The sequence below is a fragment of the Neophocaena asiaeorientalis genome, unplaced genomic scaffold (genome assembly GCF_003031525.2).
Source record: "Neophocaena asiaeorientalis asiaeorientalis breed wild unplaced genomic scaffold, Neophocaena_asiaeorientalis_V1.1 scaffold150, whole genome shotgun sequence".
Lineage (NCBI taxonomy): Eukaryota > Metazoa > Chordata > Mammalia > Artiodactyla > Phocoenidae > Neophocaena > Neophocaena asiaeorientalis.
Window position 1 is genome coordinate 2,290,619 of NW_020176571.1, and position 18,518 is coordinate 2,309,136.

At 49.1% G+C, this 18,518-nt stretch overlaps 1 long non-coding RNA gene across 3 annotated transcripts in view; it reads right to left on the minus strand.

Moving 5' to 3' along the window:
• Positions 1–18,518, minus strand: part of LOC112391820 (uncharacterized) — a 116,212-nt gene that overhangs the window by 46,255 nt on the left and 51,439 nt on the right. For all 3 annotated transcript variants that reach the window (XR_003001570.1, XR_003001569.1, XR_003001571.1), the window contains exon 4: positions 13,902–14,038. This is a non-coding gene — a long non-coding RNA (uncharacterized LOC112391820). The remainder of the gene's footprint in view (positions 1–13,901; positions 14,039–18,518) is intronic.

Genomic DNA, 18,518 nt, shown 5'->3' on the forward strand with positions numbered 1-18,518 from the left:
CGTATTGTCCTTGCAGTGGGAGCTCAGCTGTCACCTCTCAAGTGGGAATAAGACTTGAAAGACATGGTCTGGCATAGAAAATAAACTTACGATTACCAATGGGGATAGTGGGGTGGGGGGAGAAGGGGGGATAAATTAGGAGTTTGGGATTGACATATACACACTACTATATATAAAATAGATAAACAACAAGCACCTGCTGTATAGCACAGGGAACCATATTCAATATTTTGTAATAACCTATAATGGAAAAGAATCTGAAAAAGAACATATATATGTACACCTGAAACTAACACACATTATAAATTAACTATCCTTCAATTTAAAAAAAATGTTATAAAAAAATAAGATAAATTTTTTAAAAAAGGACCTGGTCTGGGAGCTTGGACATGGCTGTGGTAATGAAGACTCTGGATCCTCTTTCATGTTTAGAAACAGAAGTCAGCAGACTATGACCTGTAAGGCCAAACTGGGCCCACTATCTTGTTTTTGTTTTTTTTTTTGGGGGGGGGGAGGAGTTTATTAATTTATTTATTATTTATTTTTGCTGTGTTGGGTCTTCGTTTCTGTGTGAGGGCTTTCTCTAGTTGTGGCAAGCGGGGGCCACTCTTCATCACGGTGCGCGGGCCTCCCACTATCGCGGCCTCTCTTGTTGCGGAGCACAGGCTCCAGACGCGCAGGCTCAGTAGTTGTGGCTCACGGGCCCAGTTGCTCTGCGGCATGGGGGATCTTCCCAGACCAGGGCTCGAACCCGTGTCCCCTGCATTAGCAGGCAGATTCTCAACCACTGCGCCACCAGGGAAGCCCCCACTATCTGTTTTTGTAAATAAAGTTTTATTGAAACATGGCAATAGTCCCTTATTTACATGTTGTCTATGGCTGCTTTCAGGCTGCAATAGCAGAGTTGAGTAGTTGCAACAGAAACCAGATGGCCTAAAAGGCTAAAAAAATGTCTGTTCTCTGTCCCTTTACAGAAAAAGTTTGCCGAGCCCTGGTCCAGAGTCACAGAAGATAAACCACTTTCTAAATCCTGCTTGCTATTTACTTCCAAATGATGCTTATGAGGTGGGGAAAGGTCCAAATCCCGGAAAAATCTTCCAAACTAAAACCATTATTACAGCCAATTACAGCTGTTTCCTTTTAAAACCAATGTGCTTCTTAATAAGGATTTCGGGGGCAGAATATATTCAGGTGATTTTCTCTTTTGAATTTTCACGTTCTGGTTTCCCCTCCATTTAGCCACATGCATCCATACTGTCTACAGGATGATTGCGATTGTTACAGATAGAACTGCAAGGAGAAATTAATAGTTGACATTTTGCTTCTGACATCCCAAATACGGTTTTCCAGCAAGACGATATTTTTTTTTTTTTTTTTTTTTTTTTGGCTGTACGCGGGCCTCTCACTGTTGTGGCCTCTCCCGTTGCGGAGCACAGGCTCTGGACACGCAGGCTCAGCGACCATGGCTCACGGGCCCAGCCGCTCCGTGGCATGTGGGATCTTCCTGGACTGGGGCACGAACCCGTGTCCCCTGCATCGGCAGGCGGACTCTCAACCACTGCGCCACCAGGGAAGCCCAAGACGATATTTTTGATAGCCCGGTTTTGTTGAGAAGGAGGATTTTCTCAATTTCTTTATTTCCTTTTTGAATTGTTATCATAGAGTCCCACATAAGGCAAGTCCCAACCAAACAGAGAGAGAAGACAAAGCCCACCTTTTCTGATCCTAGGTTACGAGGATTGTGGGAAGAAGGAAAGCAGAGGAAGAGGAAGCAGGTGTTCCGACACGGGTGTCAATCTCCCCTCTCTGAGCCAAAATCATGGGTAAAAGCATGCATGACTCTGAATCCAGATTGCCTGTGTTAAAATCTTGGCTCAACCCCGGGCAATTTAACCTCTTTGTGTTTCTGTTTCCTCATCTGTAAAACAGGGGTAATGGTATTACCTTCCTTGCAGAATTGTTCTGAGAACAGAGTGAGTGAGTGTTGAAGAGCTTAGAATAGTGTTTGTTTACTTAGGGGCATTGTGGTGGAGGATGCAGGGGATGGATGTTACAGTAGATCTTGGAAGGAACGCTGAGAAGAGGGTGGGCTCTATCTCTCACTCCCATTTTGGGGTCTGGAAGGAGATCACCCTAAAGGCTGCCCCTGCACCAACCTGGAACAGCCCCATCAAAGCAAATTCTTCACCAGAAGTGGGGCTGAGCTTGTCCTTCTCCAGCAACTCAGGACCAAGAGCTGAGTGCCTGGTAGGAGGGTTTCCAGAGGGAATCGTCTTGGGGCGGGGGCGGGGGCAAGGAGACCACTGAGCTGGGACCACTGGGAGGGCATCTGAGTCATAGCAGGTCTCAGATGGTCCAGTCACCATCAGAGCCCAGGGGCAGAGTCAGCAAGGGAGCCCACCACGTCCGTAAGAGCAAAGAGAGAAGGACCATGGGTTATCCTGGCCATAGCCATCAGCCACTGACGCCAGCAGGAGGCCCAGGAGCAGGCCCAGCCTCACCCCAGCAGTCACCAAGCCAGGGGGCGCCTGGCACCTGCCAACAACTCCAGAGTAGAAACCAGCAGAGATGGACGGGCCACCACCCCTCCACCACCAAGCATTTGGAAACCACACCTCTCTCCTGTGGTGAAGAGGGGCGGGAACTGGAAAGACTGTGTATTCTATCTAAACTGTTTACTATTTAAATTAAATACAAGTATGTTCAGACATCCCTGGTGGCACAGTGGTTAGGAATCCGGCTGCCAATGCAGGGGACACGGGTTCGATCCCTGGTCTGGGAAGATCCCACATGCCGCAGAGCAGCTAAGCCCGTGCACAACTGCTGAGCCTGTGCTCTAGAGCCCGCGAACCACAACTACTGAGCCCATGTGCTGCAACTACTGAAGCCCGTGCTCCGCAACAAGAGAAGCCACCGCAATGAGAAGCCCGCGCACAGCAACCAAGAGTAGCCCCTGCTCACCGCAGCTAGAGAAAGCCCGCGCGCAGCTACGAAGACCCAACGCAGCCAAAAATTAAATAAATAAATATGTAATTCTTTAAAAAAAATTCCAAGTATGTTTATTACATTAGGTTGAAATATAGTCCCCATATCACAGTTCAGCCCTCCCTCTCACCACTTGTCCAGCAGGATGGGGACTTTTATAAACATATTAGATCATTCTAGATCATCCAGTAGAAGTAAAGAAATTGCCCTTTTTATTGTTGCACATTTGAGGGTGGCGGGAATACATCTGTGACTCTGCCACTCTCCCCCCACCTTCAAACTGGATTACATGCTTAATGTCTCCTCTCACGCCCACACATGCACAAGCTGGTGTCTAAAACCAGCTTCAGGAACAAGCCCGAGGAGTTTTCGGCTCTAAGGTAAACAAGAAAAAGAAAACCTTTCCCAAAAAACGACTCATTCCTGGTAGCTTTATTTTAAAAGCAGGGAAAATGCAACTCCTTGCATAAACAGAATTTGAAAGCACAACTTTTTTCTGCTCTCTTTCTAGCTAATCAAGGGAGAAAATGACAACCAACCTGTCAATAAAAATGTACTGTTCACTCACTTCGTAGAATAAGGCTTATGCTTTGGGTCTATTAGGTAAACTACAATTTTTTTTTTTTTTACTTTTAGGGACAGAGGGAACAAAGGAAAGAGCAGAAATCCCTAAGCTTCAGTCTTGGGAATACGCTGGAGGCTACCCACCCTTGGTGACTGGAGACCCCACTCAGTTCCACCAGCGTGAAGTCAGACGGTGTCCTCAGGCTGTTCCTCAATTTTCAGGACAAATCCACAGGGTTTAGTAAAGCTCTAGCTCAAAGCAGACTGGGTGACCTCAGACGGCTCCTCTGGGGCAGGAGGGGAGTTGGGGCCACTGGGGTAAAAACAGTGCTGTCACCACCAACTCAAAAGGCCACCTGTCAACGTGCCACATGCCACTGCCTGGAGCGTGCACACATGGGCACACACACACACGTGTATGCACGTGTACACTCCCCAGGGGCCGAGGCCAGGACGGCATCCCACATCAGATGGGTGGATAGCAGGTCTGTCTCGCCAGCCGGGAGCTCTCTCCCACCCAGAGAAAACAGCAGAGACCAGAAGGCAGAGCCTGGACAGCCCACGCAGTCTGACCAACACTGGCCTGTGAAGGCAGCAGGATGGAACCAGAAAGCGGAATCATCGACCTTCAAGTAAGTTCTCTGTGGGAGAAAGGGGAGTGGAGACGGGGAGCAGAGGTGAAGTTGGGGAGGAAGGATGAAGGTTTTGGTCACTTGATATTCTCCCCTTGCGCCTATTCCCTTTGTCTCTGCTTCCCTGCCTGGTTCTCTGCTTGTTCTGAAATATGTGAGAAATGTACTGTTTAAATCCCTCTTGGCCTCTGCGTCCTCCTGTCAAAGAGTTAATTACGCTGGTATTACCAGAAAACCATTTCACAGTCCAAACGGTGCTTTTCCCCAAACCCCAGGACTTATTTGAGGGCTGCCAGGCAGTTCTGCAGAGAGGGGAAAAGATAGGAGTTTGGGGTTAGGGAGGGGGCAGCTGGCCAGCTCTGCATTTCACAGGTTGGAAAAAACTGGAGCCATTCCCCAAATCTCCCCACAGGACAGAGCGTCTCATTTGAACAGGGCAAGGGAAGGACATCAGGGTAATTGACCAGGAGGAAGCAGAGACCTGTGCTCCCCTCCCTGGGACAGGTGTGGCGGCACCCGAAGGTCCAGTCCAGCATCGCAGGAGGCAGAGGAGGGTTCTGGTGGGAGGGGGTCAAGTCGCTGGGATCAGTACTTTCTGACTCTGTCTACTGAACAGGGTCGACCCTCCTAATTTAGAGATCACAGAGGTTGATGAGAAACTTTCAGAGCCGAACAGTTGAAGGATGGAGAAGGACTCTGGAGATCCAGCATTTCTGATCGCAGAGTCTGTTCTTCAAATACAATCTTTACCAGCACTCCATACCTGCTTCAGGTCGAAGGGCAGCTGCTGGGGATGTGGGGCAGGGTGGTAGAGCCTCCACCTCAGCCCCTCCACCCCTGGGACAAAACTAGGGAGGTTCTAGGATTGCTTGGAGACCCGTGTCCAAACCATTGATGCAGTGTGACCACATCTCAGTGTGGCTTTCCTTGTCATCCAGCCTCAAACGTGGTCTCACCTCATTTGCTGGTCCCTCCACCTGGAACGCTCTTTTGCTTGCCTGGTCTCCTCTAACACTTTCAGGTCTTGGCTGGAATGCCCCCGCCTCGGGGAGACCTCCCCTCCCCCCTCCCAGAGGAAACCTCCTCCCAGTTTGTCCTTACCCATGCCTGTGTGCAGTTGTGCTATGTGTTCACTGCTTATCCAACCTAATCACTCTCATCAGGACATAAACTCCAGGAGAGCAGGGCCTCCTCTGTTTATTTATTGCTGGATCCCTAGTATCCAGGGCTGCACTTGGTACACAGCAGTTGCTCAGAAAATATCTGTTCAATGAAGGAGTCAAGGAAACCATGAGGGGGTCAACTATAAGGTCGTCAGTCAGGACTTCAACCCAAGTTTCTGACCAGGGGTGTTTTCTCTTCTTACTTCGTCTGGTTCTTGCTTCCACTGGAACCTGAGTAGCTAAGGAAACAGTATTGTTCATTTTCAGTCTCTGAGGAACAAGTTTCTTACGTGCGGATGGGTTAAACAATCCTGTTACAGGCTAGGGACTCTGCACTTGAAAGAAAGGTTCAGAAAGAAAGAGGTCAGTAGGACTGCGGAGGAGGGACCAGCCAGACCTTGAAAAACATCTCTACCTCTGGCAGGTAGCTGCCGTGAGGGTGCCCTTTTCTCCTTCACTAGAAGGAGAGTTATTCTCTCTCTCTTAGTATACTTTTTTTAAAATTTATTTTTATTTATTTATTTTTGGCTGCTTTGGGTCTTCGTTACTGCACGTGGGCTTTTTCTCTAGTTGCGGCAAGCAGGGGCTACTCCTTGTTGCGGTGCGTGGGCTTATTGCGGTGGCTTCTCTTGTTGCGGAGCACGGGCTCTAGGTGCGCGGACTTCAGTAGTTGTGGCACGCAGGCTCAGCAGTTGTGGTTCATGGGCTCTAGAGCACAGGCTCAGTAGTTGTGGCACGTGGGCTTGGTTGCTCCGCGGCATTTGGGATCTTCCCGGACCAGGGATCGAACCCGTGTCCCCTGCAATGGCAGGCGGATTCTTAACCACTGCACCACCAGGGAAGTCCCTAATATACTCTTTTATTCTGGAATCTTACTCACACCTCCCTTAGGTCATTTGTTTACTTGGTCAGAAGGTTATCCATTAGTTTCCACAGCTTCCCGACCAGCTTTCTGGATCACATTAAGTCTTGGATCCTTTTGGGGAAACTGCAGTCATCTGAAAAGGTGAGCTTCGGTTAAGGACAGGTGGAGGTGTCTGTCACCTCGTGGCACGATTTCACCCTCTCCTCACATGGCAGCTGCCATGTGAAATCCAGAGGAGAGACATGTATAAAGACTCTGGGATATTACTGACTGAATAAATAGTTCCTGCTCTGTTTGGGAGATGGTTTCCCACGGGTGGTAAAGCTCTATTACTGTAACTCAGCATTTTATCCATTCATTCAACTCGTGTCCTCTGCTCAATGAATGACAATATACTTCACTCTATGCTTGCTAGGTATGGAAAAGTTATCTTATTTCATGAGGTCAATATAGTGGGTTGAATTTCTATATGAGCTAAATAATGTTGCTCTGTTCTATAACCCCAAGACCAATTCTTAAACTTGTAAATGTGTTATTTATTCCAAGAATGACAGCTAGAATGTGAACGATTTACTGTTTTCCATCCTGATCATCCCAGTCCAAATAATGATAGCACAGTCTTTAAACCAGGCAACTTTCTTTGGCATATAAATATTGTTCTCCCCTTTATAATCCTGACCTTAGAGACTTCACTTATGTTAAGTACATAGGTTAAGTCTTATTGCTCAGTACCCCATCACCAAGACAAACCAAACCAAAGGAAGAAAAATATTCATTGAGCTTCAGCACTCCAAGCACCAAAGAAACCATGATACCTGACCTTAGAAAGCTTATAATTAAGTGAAGGAAATATACACAATTAACTATAATATAAGCTGTTTAGTTAAAACAGTGTTTCCCAAAGATGTATTATAATTACCACCGATGGGTAGAAAAGGTACTACCAATGGCTGACAACTTCTTTGGAAAGATTTCTTTTTTTTAAGATTTTAATTTATTTTTGGCTGCGTCGGGTCTTGGTTGCTACACATGGGCTTTCTCTAGTTGCGGCGAGCGGGGGCTACTCTTTGTTGCGGTGCGCGGGCTTCTCCTTGTAGTGGCTTCTCTTGTTGCGGAGCACGGGCTTTAGGCGTGTGGGCTTCAGTAGTTGTGGCACGCTGGCTTAGTTGTTCCGCGGCATGTGGGATCTTCCCGGACGAGGGATCGAACCCACGTCCCCTGCATTGGCAGGCGGACTCTGTGCCACCAGGGAAGTCCCTGACAATCTTTCATTGTCACGGTTACTGTTACAGTTTTAGTGTGTATTACAAAAAGTATAACTAACCCATTAAACCTGTGATTTCAAAATGTTTACTGCTTAGGATGACACTGAAGTAAGTGGCACGATACACTTTAACACCTTAGGCAGCCCTTGTGGCTTGCGTGGTCACACCCTGAATGTCTGAACAATTGTGTGTCCTACCTGTTCAGAAGTGTGATGGTTCAGATGGTATGAATCACAGGTGTGTGTGTGTCTGTGCGCACTGCTGGTTTCTTTTCAATAAAACACTGAAATCTCGAACGAGGTACAGCTGAAGTTTGGGAAACTCCAATCTAAAAAGCATTAATTTAAGTTTCTGCAATCAACACTGCAGGTGCTTTCCCAGGTCAGGACCTGTGAGCCTGGGATGGCTGTAGTGGGACAGTTCCAAGTGAAAACGAGTGACACAGTCCTCAAAGCAGGTTGCCTCTACCCGGGGAACGACGGGACCCGCCCCTCTCCCAGGCTCTGGACTTGACTCGTTTTCCATCTTTCCCCAGCTCCCAGAGTCTGGATGTATGAAGGGGTGAGAACAATCCCTTTCTTCCCCTTCAGCCAGAGTTGCACCCCGACCCGGAGCGTGGAGTCCAAGCTGCCCTCCCTGCGCCTTCCCAAACTGAGCTCGTCTCCTGTTTGCAGACTCCCCTAAATAGATTCAGTCCTCCGCCCCCTTTTTCCCACCTGTGCTGGATATGGAAGCAGACAGGAAGATGGTCGGAGATGGTCTCCTAGTAGAATAACTAAGACTCGTACATACCAAATGCAAATGCAGTGTGGAAGGGGTGAAGTACAGCACGAGACGGATAGAATGCAATGGGAGTGGAGAAAAAACTACTCATGAATAGGAGGCTGTAGACAAAGTGCTCGGGAAATAGTTTCAAATGGAAGTCCAGAAAACAACTTGTTAGTACGTATCAAGAGACTTAAAAATGACCCAGTAACCCCACTTCTAGAATCAGCCTAATAATCAGACACATGTTCAGAGGTGTGAGGATGTTCACTGAAATATTATTCATGACAAAAATGGAGTGTCCAACATTGAAGGAATAGTTAAGTAAATTTTGGTACATTTGTGAATGATATCGTGGAATATTTTTTTTCAATGTTTGGGAAGACTATTTAAAGGAATACCAAAATTCTAATTATATCTCAATTCAAAAAAGTAATAATATGTACAGAATGTTTATACAGAAGTATATAAACATTTATCCCAATTTCCTTTAAAAATCATAGAGTAAATACGTGCAGGAAAACTATTCACAAGAAACACGCCAAAATGTTAATACTTGTTATTTCTGGATTATAAACACTGATTTTCTTCTCTTACTTTTATTATATTTTTACTTTTTATTTCCTCTACATGTTTTCTACCAACCCGTATATTATATTTAGAAGAGAAAAAAACCTGCAGTTTAAAAAAGAAAATCAAAGAAGCAGATGTGCCTATACGCAAATGAGACGATTTGTGACCATGAGCCATAGCGGATATATATACACATATGTATTAATTCCCCATCTCTGATTACCACAGAAATAAACAGCTGACTAATCTTTTATGTAAGTAGGCTTCTCCTTTTAAGCGGTTGTCCCACTTTTTAAAAGTTTTACGTAGTATCGCAACTCTTGTTTTTCACATCTGAGAGTGCTCCAAAAAGAGACTTCAGAAACGTAAAATCCAGGGACAAGCCTGCAGACCACTGAGCCCCTTCAGAGGGATACTATCAGACATGAGTTGGAGAGTGGGCGGCTGCATCCCTGAGTTACATTCTATACCTGACGATTCTAATAACATGTCCAGCTACCACCCACAGAAAAATGTAAAAATCACTTGTATTAAATAGAGAGATACAGAGGTGATAGCTAGACCGAGAGACTGATGACAGAAAGATCTGGGGTGCCTCCTTGGAGGAGGTGGTCACTGGGTGAACTCGGAAGCACGAACAGGACCCTGAGCAGCAGAGGACATTCTAATCGTGAGGACAGTGTGAACAAAGGCAGAAAATCATGGGGCATATTTGGGGAAGGATGAGCAACCCAGTTCGTCTAGACTACATAGTAAATGGAGGAGAGACAGCGAGAAATGTGATTATAAAGGTAGGTTGGAACCAGATCATGATGGACCCTGAAGGCCGTGTCACCCTCCTCTGGGATGAAGTGACCAATGACTCTGGTGATGGATGTTCTGTGCTTTGCAGAATCACCTGGGCTCTCAGATGGAGGTCCTGGAAAGAGGTGGGAAAGGAATGAAAACAGTGGCTGTGTCTCCGAACACCTAACCCCCTCCCAGAGCTGGGCTTAGAAATGGGACCTGGAGGAGCAGACCTAGCAGACCTAAGGCCTTCAGAAGAAAACTGAGGTCCAGAGACGTGTGATGTTTAATTGGGCCTTTAGAATCCTCACAAGTGACCTGTCCAAATCAGCCACCACACTGGGCCACGTATCTAGACAGCAAACTCCTCAGTAAATACTGTATCTGTTGACTCACCCACGTATGTGGGTGAGTCAACAGATACAGTATTTACTGAGGAGTTTGCCAGGCAATTTGCCAGGCACAGTGAAAGGGTCTTTCGAATACTAGAAGCAAATAATCCTCCCACCCACCCCGTGGCCACGACTCTGCCTTTAATGGAGGAGAAACTGAAACTCAGGGAAGCCACGCACCGCATCAGGGCAGGTGAGTGACAGGGCAGGACTCAAATCTAGGTTTTCTTTTTGCTCCGCTCTGGCTCAGTGGTTTTCAGATGAGGTCCTGGTGCAGCTGCTTCCCGTCCCTTGGGAGCTTGTTAGAAATGCAAATTCTCACTCCCCACTCCAGATCTGCAGGATCAGGAACCCTGGGCACCGGGCCCAGCAGTCCGTATCTTAACATGTCCCTTGGCGATTCTGATGCACATGAAGTTTCAGAACCACTGCTGAGACACGGCTGATTGATGCTGGGACAGCGGGCAGTGTGGAGGCTCCAAGACTGGCCCCGTCTCTCCCAGGTAATGCTAGATCGATAAGCCAAGGCATAGCACTGGCACCAGACCTAGAGGAAGGCAGCCCACCCAGGGTCAGGCAGGGAGGCTGGCAAAGCAAGGGCCCAGGCTGGAGCAGATGCCAGGGAGGTGGGGTTGCCAGTCACTTTCTGAGAGCACAAAGGCTCTGAGCCCCCTAAGTCCAAACTTCTCATTTTGATGCAGGCACCCCAGACTGTCACTGCTGCTACCTGCCTGCCACATACCTGTGGGGATTTACACCCACTCTGATGAGAGATGGTTTGGGGTTACTGCAGCCTGGGAAACAGGTGTTTTAGACAGGCCCACCCCACTAGGGAGATTAAGCATGATGAAGGGCACCGGTGAAGATGGATGTCTCTCTCCCGTCACCCAGCCCTGCATCTACGCGAGGAGGGCAACTCCGGGCAAGAGTGGGACTTTCCCACAGGGCACCCCGCACGGCCGCCCGGGTCAGGGGTGCTCACTTTCTCTTGGGGTGGAGAAAAAAAGGCACAGGGCCTTGGGGACAGGAGGAGGGAGGGCGGGGGCAGTTCTCAAACACCAGCCAGGTGGGGTCATGCAATCCGGCGTGTCACTACAAAAGGGCTGCCGTGTCCTGGACGGCCAGCCTCGGAGCTGGGAGCTCGCCAGGCCCCAGCCAGGAAAATGGGAAACCCCTGGGCCTCTCCGAGGTGACCTCCCTGCTTCCACCGCCCCCGTCCAGGAACCGGGGCAGTTCACCCCCGGGTGCGAGGCTCAGGCTTCGCTCTTTGTTTTGTGTGCTTGCCTCGTGCCAGGGGAACACGTTTTCAGTCCTAATCTGTACGCAGCCAGGCTGCTCTCCTTCACGCAGCCGGGACCTTTCCCCTTCAGCTGCAATTTCCTAGAAATGTGGCCGCCCAGTGTTATGATTCAAACTGCGCTCAGTCCCTATGGATAGCAGGGCAGGGCGGGGCTGGCAGTGCTGGACCTTTAGTGCCACGCCCTGTCTCTGCCTCTGCCTTCCTGGTTTTCCCAGCAACCTACGTGATTTAATGCTCATCCACACCCCCTGCTGTGAGCGGCCTTCGGGAGGGGGAGGGGTGGGGGTGGGGAAACAGGAGATCTTGCCAAACCCGTCATTGCTCTGGTTGCCATAGCAGCCTCTGTGAGCCGGACAGTCAGGGCCTTCCCGGCCCCAGGCGGCTTCCAGGCTGCCGCGCTCAAGGAGCAGAAGCTGCAGGCTCTGGGTGAAAGCTGAGATTTCTTGTCTCCAGCAGCCTAGCGGGTGTGCGGGGAGCTGGAAGAGGAGGCGGGGGGAAGGAGGAGAGCAAGGGGTAGACAAGCTTCTGTTCAGTGCAGCGTCCACTGGTGTCCCCAGACCCCAAGAGTTCAGGATCGCCTGTACTGTCCCAACATGCATTTCCCAGTAACAGCAGCCCGCAGGGGACTGTCACTGTAGGGAGCGCTGTTATTTTGTTTTCCATTCTCCATGGGACCTGCAGTATTTTTTCCTCCTCCCATAAGAAGTCAGCGTCCTCCCCCACCACCCTGATGTGACCTACTTATCTACACCCTTTAAAGGGAGGGACCCTGGAAGGCATCCCAGGCCAGGGCAGTTCTGAGTTTCAGAGACGAGCTCTTTAATAAGGGAAATCCAGAAGCTGTAAAATTGGGGGGGGGGGGGCAAGGTGGTAGGGAGGTCAGGCAAGGCTGGGAAGAAGGGGGATAGAGGTGGGTGCCACTGGAGGAGAGCGCACAGCAGCGGCCGCTGGCCATCAGGCCCGAGTCATGCCATGACTAAGGGGAAGAGGTATGGGGCGCAGGAGTGGCGGAGCAGCAGATACCGACTGCTGGAGAGAGCATACAAACACAGGGAAAACCAAACAAGATGCCAGCTTCCCCACTGTCTGCCCCTAGTCCACTGAGCTGAGGTATCTCATCTCTGAGCCCCAGTTTCCTCATCTGCAAAATGGGGATAAGAATTTCTACCACAGAAGACTGATGAAAAGATTATTTACCACACCCTCTGTTCCCTCCTAAAGAAAACTCGACTAGGTCTCAGAACAATGGCACCCGTAGGATAAAAGCCACTACTTCTAAGCACTACCTACTCTGCAGGAGACGCTGTAAACGTAGTTTATCTCACTTAATTCTGCGAGGAATGTAACATGCCCGAAAAGGAATCCAAGGCTCAGAGGAGTTAAATCATTTATGCAAAGTCACACAGCTAGGAGCAGAGCTGAGCTTCACATTCATGGCTGTCCACTCAAGGCATGTGCTCTTAAACACCTCCCCTGGACTGTACCATCACTGGCCTTAATGAGAAAGGATCTGGCAAAACCTGTGTCCCCAAATCTTAAGTAAATTTAGAATGCTGAGTCAGATTGGGGCTGGAGGAATCAAAAAATAACTGGGCTGTATAATGCTATCGTTTTGTCCTCTTGGCACTCAGCAGAAGCTGTCCTGCAGTCTGGAGGCTGTAAACGGCTATCTGGTCTCGAGCTGCTGGGCCTCCAGCCTGGCCCCCCTCCAAGCCATTCTCCTCACTGTAGCCACAGAGAACATTTTCCTGCTCCCAGGAGTGGTTCCCAGTTGCCCTCAGGATTACATCCAGACCCAATGTGGCCAGGGCCTCTCCTATCCTTAGTAGACCTTAGGCCTAGTAGGCAGGCCCTACCCCATTTTTTATAAAATGTACTAAAATACACCCATATCATTCACTAAACATGAATTTTTTCATGTATAAAAATTTGAAAGGACTTTTAATAATTTGAACGTTGAAATGATTAATTTAAATATTCAGTTTTCATATGTAGGTGCCAATGCATGTTTTTTCAGGCCTCAAATATTTGGGGCCTTTGTAAAGCTTATAAGCACTACGCACATGGTGCCCTAATGGGTGAAACAGACCTCTGGGTAGCCCCGGGCCACCTCCCCTGCATCCCTTTTGTAAATAGTGTTTACTCTGCCTAGAATTTTGTTTCTCCTTCTACAGCTGTAAGTACTCACACCATTCTCCCCTCCCTCATTGCCCTGCAGTTTATTTTGACCTAAGGTCATAGATACTTAACCTGTCAGTTTCCTTGTGTGTAAAATACGTTTTAATAAAACAGGAATAATAGCGATACCTACGTCATAGGATACGTTTTAAGAGGATAAGTTAATACATGAAGTATGATTCATGAACCATCACCTGGAAGCTTGTTAGAAATGCAGAATCTCAGCCCCGCCCCCCAGATGGACGGAATCGGAACAAGATCCCCCTGTGATTCAAAGGCACGTTTAAGTGTGAGAAGCACTGCCCTAAAGCACTTATGAAAATGCCTGTTACTTAATAAACACTCAATAAATGACAGCCGCGTTGATTACTATTGTCATGACTATTAAAGGTCAAGCTTTCATAGCTGTGTCTAGTTTCCCCTCTTGACTTACTTTTAACTTCCAAACTCTAGTTCAGTGGTTTTCACACGGAGTTCCTGGGGAACACTGGCATCCTGGGCACATCCCAGCTAAATGCTGGGGTTAGTCAAGACGTGTTCACTTCCTGCACTCAGGTAGCCTCCCTCCATCTGCAGGAGACAGAAGGAAAGAGGTAATTGCAGTAGGTGGTGTGACACCGTTTATCAAGAAAAGGATGCAGAGGTGCTTCAGAGGCAGCTGACCCCGGCTTGCTGGGTCAAGGAAAGTGCTATTTAAATCTAAGAGCCGATAACTCAGGATTCACCCCCAAAGTGTGGTTCCTATTTAAACGGCGGACTGACTGTTCCCACAGTGTGAGAGGGGCTGGAAAGGGCTTAAACCTTGCTCTAGGGAGCAAAGATCTACTGAGTAGATCTAGATCGATTGGCCTTGCTGTTTGCTCCCCCAGGCAGACAAGGGAGCCATGGGGATTTGAGTCTGGACTCTACGTGGTGTCCTGGTACGAAGCCCAGTCACTTAAAAGAAATTTTGGCTACGTTGCCAACTGACCCTCAGTAGTTGTAGAACTGTTACGCTGGGCACCTTGGTTTCCTCATTTGCAGGACGAAAATGATATGCCCATACAGGGTTCCTGTAAGAATTAAGTGAAAGGCAGGAGGTCCAGTCCCAGGAACACAGCAGGGCAGAGGCAAGGGTTCACGGGTTCTGGGCTGTGCAGCAGCATCTGGGCCCGCGTGGGCTGGACCTCTGACGCTGCAAGCATTTCTTCCGAAATGTACTTGCAAAGACCACCCCCCAGCCCGGGCTGCGGGGCTGAGCGGCCGAAACAGCCAGTCAGCGAGCAAGATACGGAGCGGTCAGCTGGGGTCAGCCGGGGTCGCGAGTGGCTGCTTCTGGAGCAAAGAGAAGGCGCTGTTTCCCGGGCCGGGGCAGCCCCTAACGGATGCTCTGAGGGCCCCAGAACAGACTCGGCCCAGTGCAGCCGCTGGCAAGGGCCCCGTGGAAACGAGAACACTCTTTACAAACGAGAACACTCTTTACAAACGAGAACACTCCTTACACGGACGTTACCACGTAATCTACAGGACGTCTACCGCATCCGACCTTTCCCGCCCCACGCGCCACGAGAGACCGGCCGGCGCAGGGCCCGGAGGCCGCGCGCCGGCCGCCGCCGATTGGCTGCGAGGAGCCGGGCCGCCTTTGATTGGCCGCAAGGAGGCCGGGCAGCCGCCAATTGGCTGCGAGGAGCCCTGGCCGTCGCCGATTGGCTGAGAGGAAGCCCGGCCACCGCCGATTGGCTGCGAGGAGACCCGTTGGCCCACTCCGCGGGCCCGGCCCAGCGAAAGCGAGGTCAGCTGACTGGGTTGAGCCCGCGGAACAGAAGCCGAGGTCTGGCGCTGGGCGGGTGGTGGGTTTGGCCTTGAGCTTTTGTTACGTGGCTGTATTGCTTCCTTCCCCAGCAGAAGGCCGAGGCCAGCCCTCGCCCTTTTCTGAAGCAAAACACCCCCTCCCCACCCCGTGGCTCCGGCCCGAGGGCAGAGGGGCCTCTTCCCGCCGGGCCTCGCGGAGCGGACGCGCTGACCGTGGGCGGGGCCTACGGGGCTATTTCGGTTCCTTCTCAGCCCCGAGTCTTTGGTTTCCTGCTGAGTTTCCCTGCGCTTCCCTTACGCCGTTAGTGACCCCAGACACCACTTTCCGAGCACTTACTTTACGTCAAGCAGGCCCTCTGCGTATTTCTTTGCCTGATTTTTCAGGGCAACAGTGCGGCAATCACTAACCCCCATTTACAGAAGAGAAAACATGCAGTTCAGAGAACTTAATTTGCTGAATGTCACAGTTAAGGAGTGGTTCCGCTGGGTTTCACCTCGCTGTCTGTGCATGTTACCCCTGCCTGCCCTCCATCCGGGTGAGGCCATGCCAGGACCATGCTGAAGAATGGTTGTGGTCAGCCCCATTCTGCCCCGGAGTCACATTTGGGGGGCCAGGCTAGGAAATAACCCAGCTCTAGGGAATTGTTAGAAAATATTTCCCCTAGAGCCTGTTTCTTTAGCACAGGGATCTAATCAAAGCTTGTGATCTGGAATTCTTTCCCGGCTTCCTGTGAGAAGCACCCAGGCTTGGGGCACATTCCGCCTCCCATCCTCATGCCCCTTCCCGCCTCTTGACCCTGCAGAGAACGAACAAGGCACCGCATTTGTCCAAAGCCTCTCCAATGGGAACTCTTCTGCGGATCAAGCATAAACATCATGAACCCAGAGAAGGGGAAAGTAAGGCATGGGGCGCTTCTGGGCAGTCCCCCTCCAGTGGGCAGAGTGCTTGAGAAGGACAAGTCTCCCAGGTCTTCTCCCGCTTGTCCCCACGGAGTAGACACATCTCACACCCCCAGGAAAACCTCTTCTCAGTGAGAGGGGAGGACTGTGTGAGAAAGTGTAAGTGACAGCTTTGAAAATCAGACACGTTGTACACGTGGAAGACAGGGTTTTTGTTTTGATGAGACATCATCAGTAAGGCCATGGCTGGCTTTTATTATTTATTATAAAAATAGTACAGGCCAATCGCCAAGTAATTCCACCTTGTAAACATAACTACATAAGAGAAAAGCCTGAAAACCACCTGGAGGACCCATGCCTTAAGATCCCTCGACCAAGGGGATGCAGACAATTTATGAAGGTCACTTCTTACCCCATCTCCAACCTACAGCCCTCCATTCACCTGGTACTGAAGGTGGGAGATGTCTGCGGTAATAGAGCCACAGAGGGGTGGGGTGGGAATGATTCTCCTTCTACATGTGAGTGAACACAATATGAACAGAACAATGAAAAATTTTAAATACGGTTAAAAGGGGAGGAGGAACAAGTTACCAGGCACCTGAGATGAACTGATGACTGTAGTTGAAGGCCCTGGAGCCAGGGAGGGGAAGGTCTGAGCAGCCCACAGTGCCATGGCTCCAGGTATACTGTATTTTAAAAAACTACACGTTATCAGGTGGAAAGCCCTTATAGTTAACCTTTTTTAAAGCTTCAGTTGCCACATTTGTAAAATACGGACTTCGGATAAGATGGTTCCTAAGCTGCCCCCAATGTGGAAACTCCTGATTCTGCAGCGTCCAGATATTTTCATTAAATGACGCTCACCTCCTCCATCTCAACAACGTGTTAATCATCTGACTAACTGTTCAGCTTCCCTGCTTTATGAGATCATCCGTGCCGGTTCCAAGTGCACCTGGCTGCCACACAGCAAACATTCCATGTGTGAGCTGGGGATACGTGTTGTTGGGGTGCTAGGTCTGGCAAACTTGAGGCGTGCTGGTTTAACCTGAAACAGCACGAAACACAGTGCCGTCCCCAACAGGCTACTGGGGGCCTGGGCCTGGGGCAGAGCCTTCCTATTCACTTTGAGGTAGCATTGGTTGTCATGCCTCGGGGCTTGGAGGCGCGAAGAGCCTTCGCCTACCAACGATCCTCAAACAGTTATCAGGGCCTACCCTTCCTTCCGTCAGGTGGGGGCCATTACACCCCTAACCATCAGCCCCGTCTGCTAAGTCGAGGTTCTACTTGATAGGATCCACAGCTGGGACTAAAATCGTCCTCAGGAGGCGCTTGCCGGAGAATCTATGTATATCCCATGACTACACACAATCGTGGCAAATGGTCATGATCTCTCAGCAGCAACCCACACATAGTTTCCAGAAGGCATCAGTAGCTCCTTATAGGTATGCCTCAAACCTTCAAATCCACAGATAAGGCCATAGGCTAGGGTGGGACCCAGGATTCTTTTTTCTTTTCAGTTAATTGTCGCACCACGTTCTGAGTGCCATCACTGAGGGAAGGAAGAGAAGGGGTGGGAAAGGGCACAGTTTTCAACACCTTCAGCACAGTGGTTAAGAAAACAGGCTCTGGAGCTAGACTGCTTGGGCTTGAATCCTGGGTCTTCAATTTTCTTGCTGTGCTGTCTAACCAAAGGCAAATTACTTAACCTCTCTGTGCCTCAGTTGCTTACAGGACGATTATGAGGGTGAAATGAATTAATTGATGTAAAGCACCAAGAGCCATGCCTGCCCCATATAAGTGCTCTATGAGTGTGACTATTATCATGGCAAGTCTGTGCTAACTGCCTTCCACGTATTATGTAGTTAACATTATCAACAACTCCTTCTGAAAAGGAAAATACAGGAAGTTACTGAGTTCTACACTAGTTGTAACAATGTCTGTGACTGGGGGGATATATAAGAAAGGAAATAAACATATTTGGACCAAGGCCTTGTTTCTTCTACTAGTCCTTTCTGTGTAAAGGCTTTCATACTATGCCTGATTATGCTTTTTTGACACAGTAATATGAATTGGAAATCTTTCCATGTCAGAACTTGTAGCTCCACCTCGTTCTTTTTAACTGCTGTGCAGTATTACATAATATGGATATAAATAGACGCTTTACCCATTCCCATATATTTCTTGTGTACCTAATGTTTTCTGTGTCCATACAGGATGTGGAAGGGAGCATCGGTGGCAAAGCAGCATACAGCATGTTCCCCAAGAGGCTTGTAATTTTGTGGGGGGATTCAGGACTTAGATTAAATAATCAGAGACAAGTACAAGAGAGTATGTAATAAAGTATCAAATTGAATTTGTG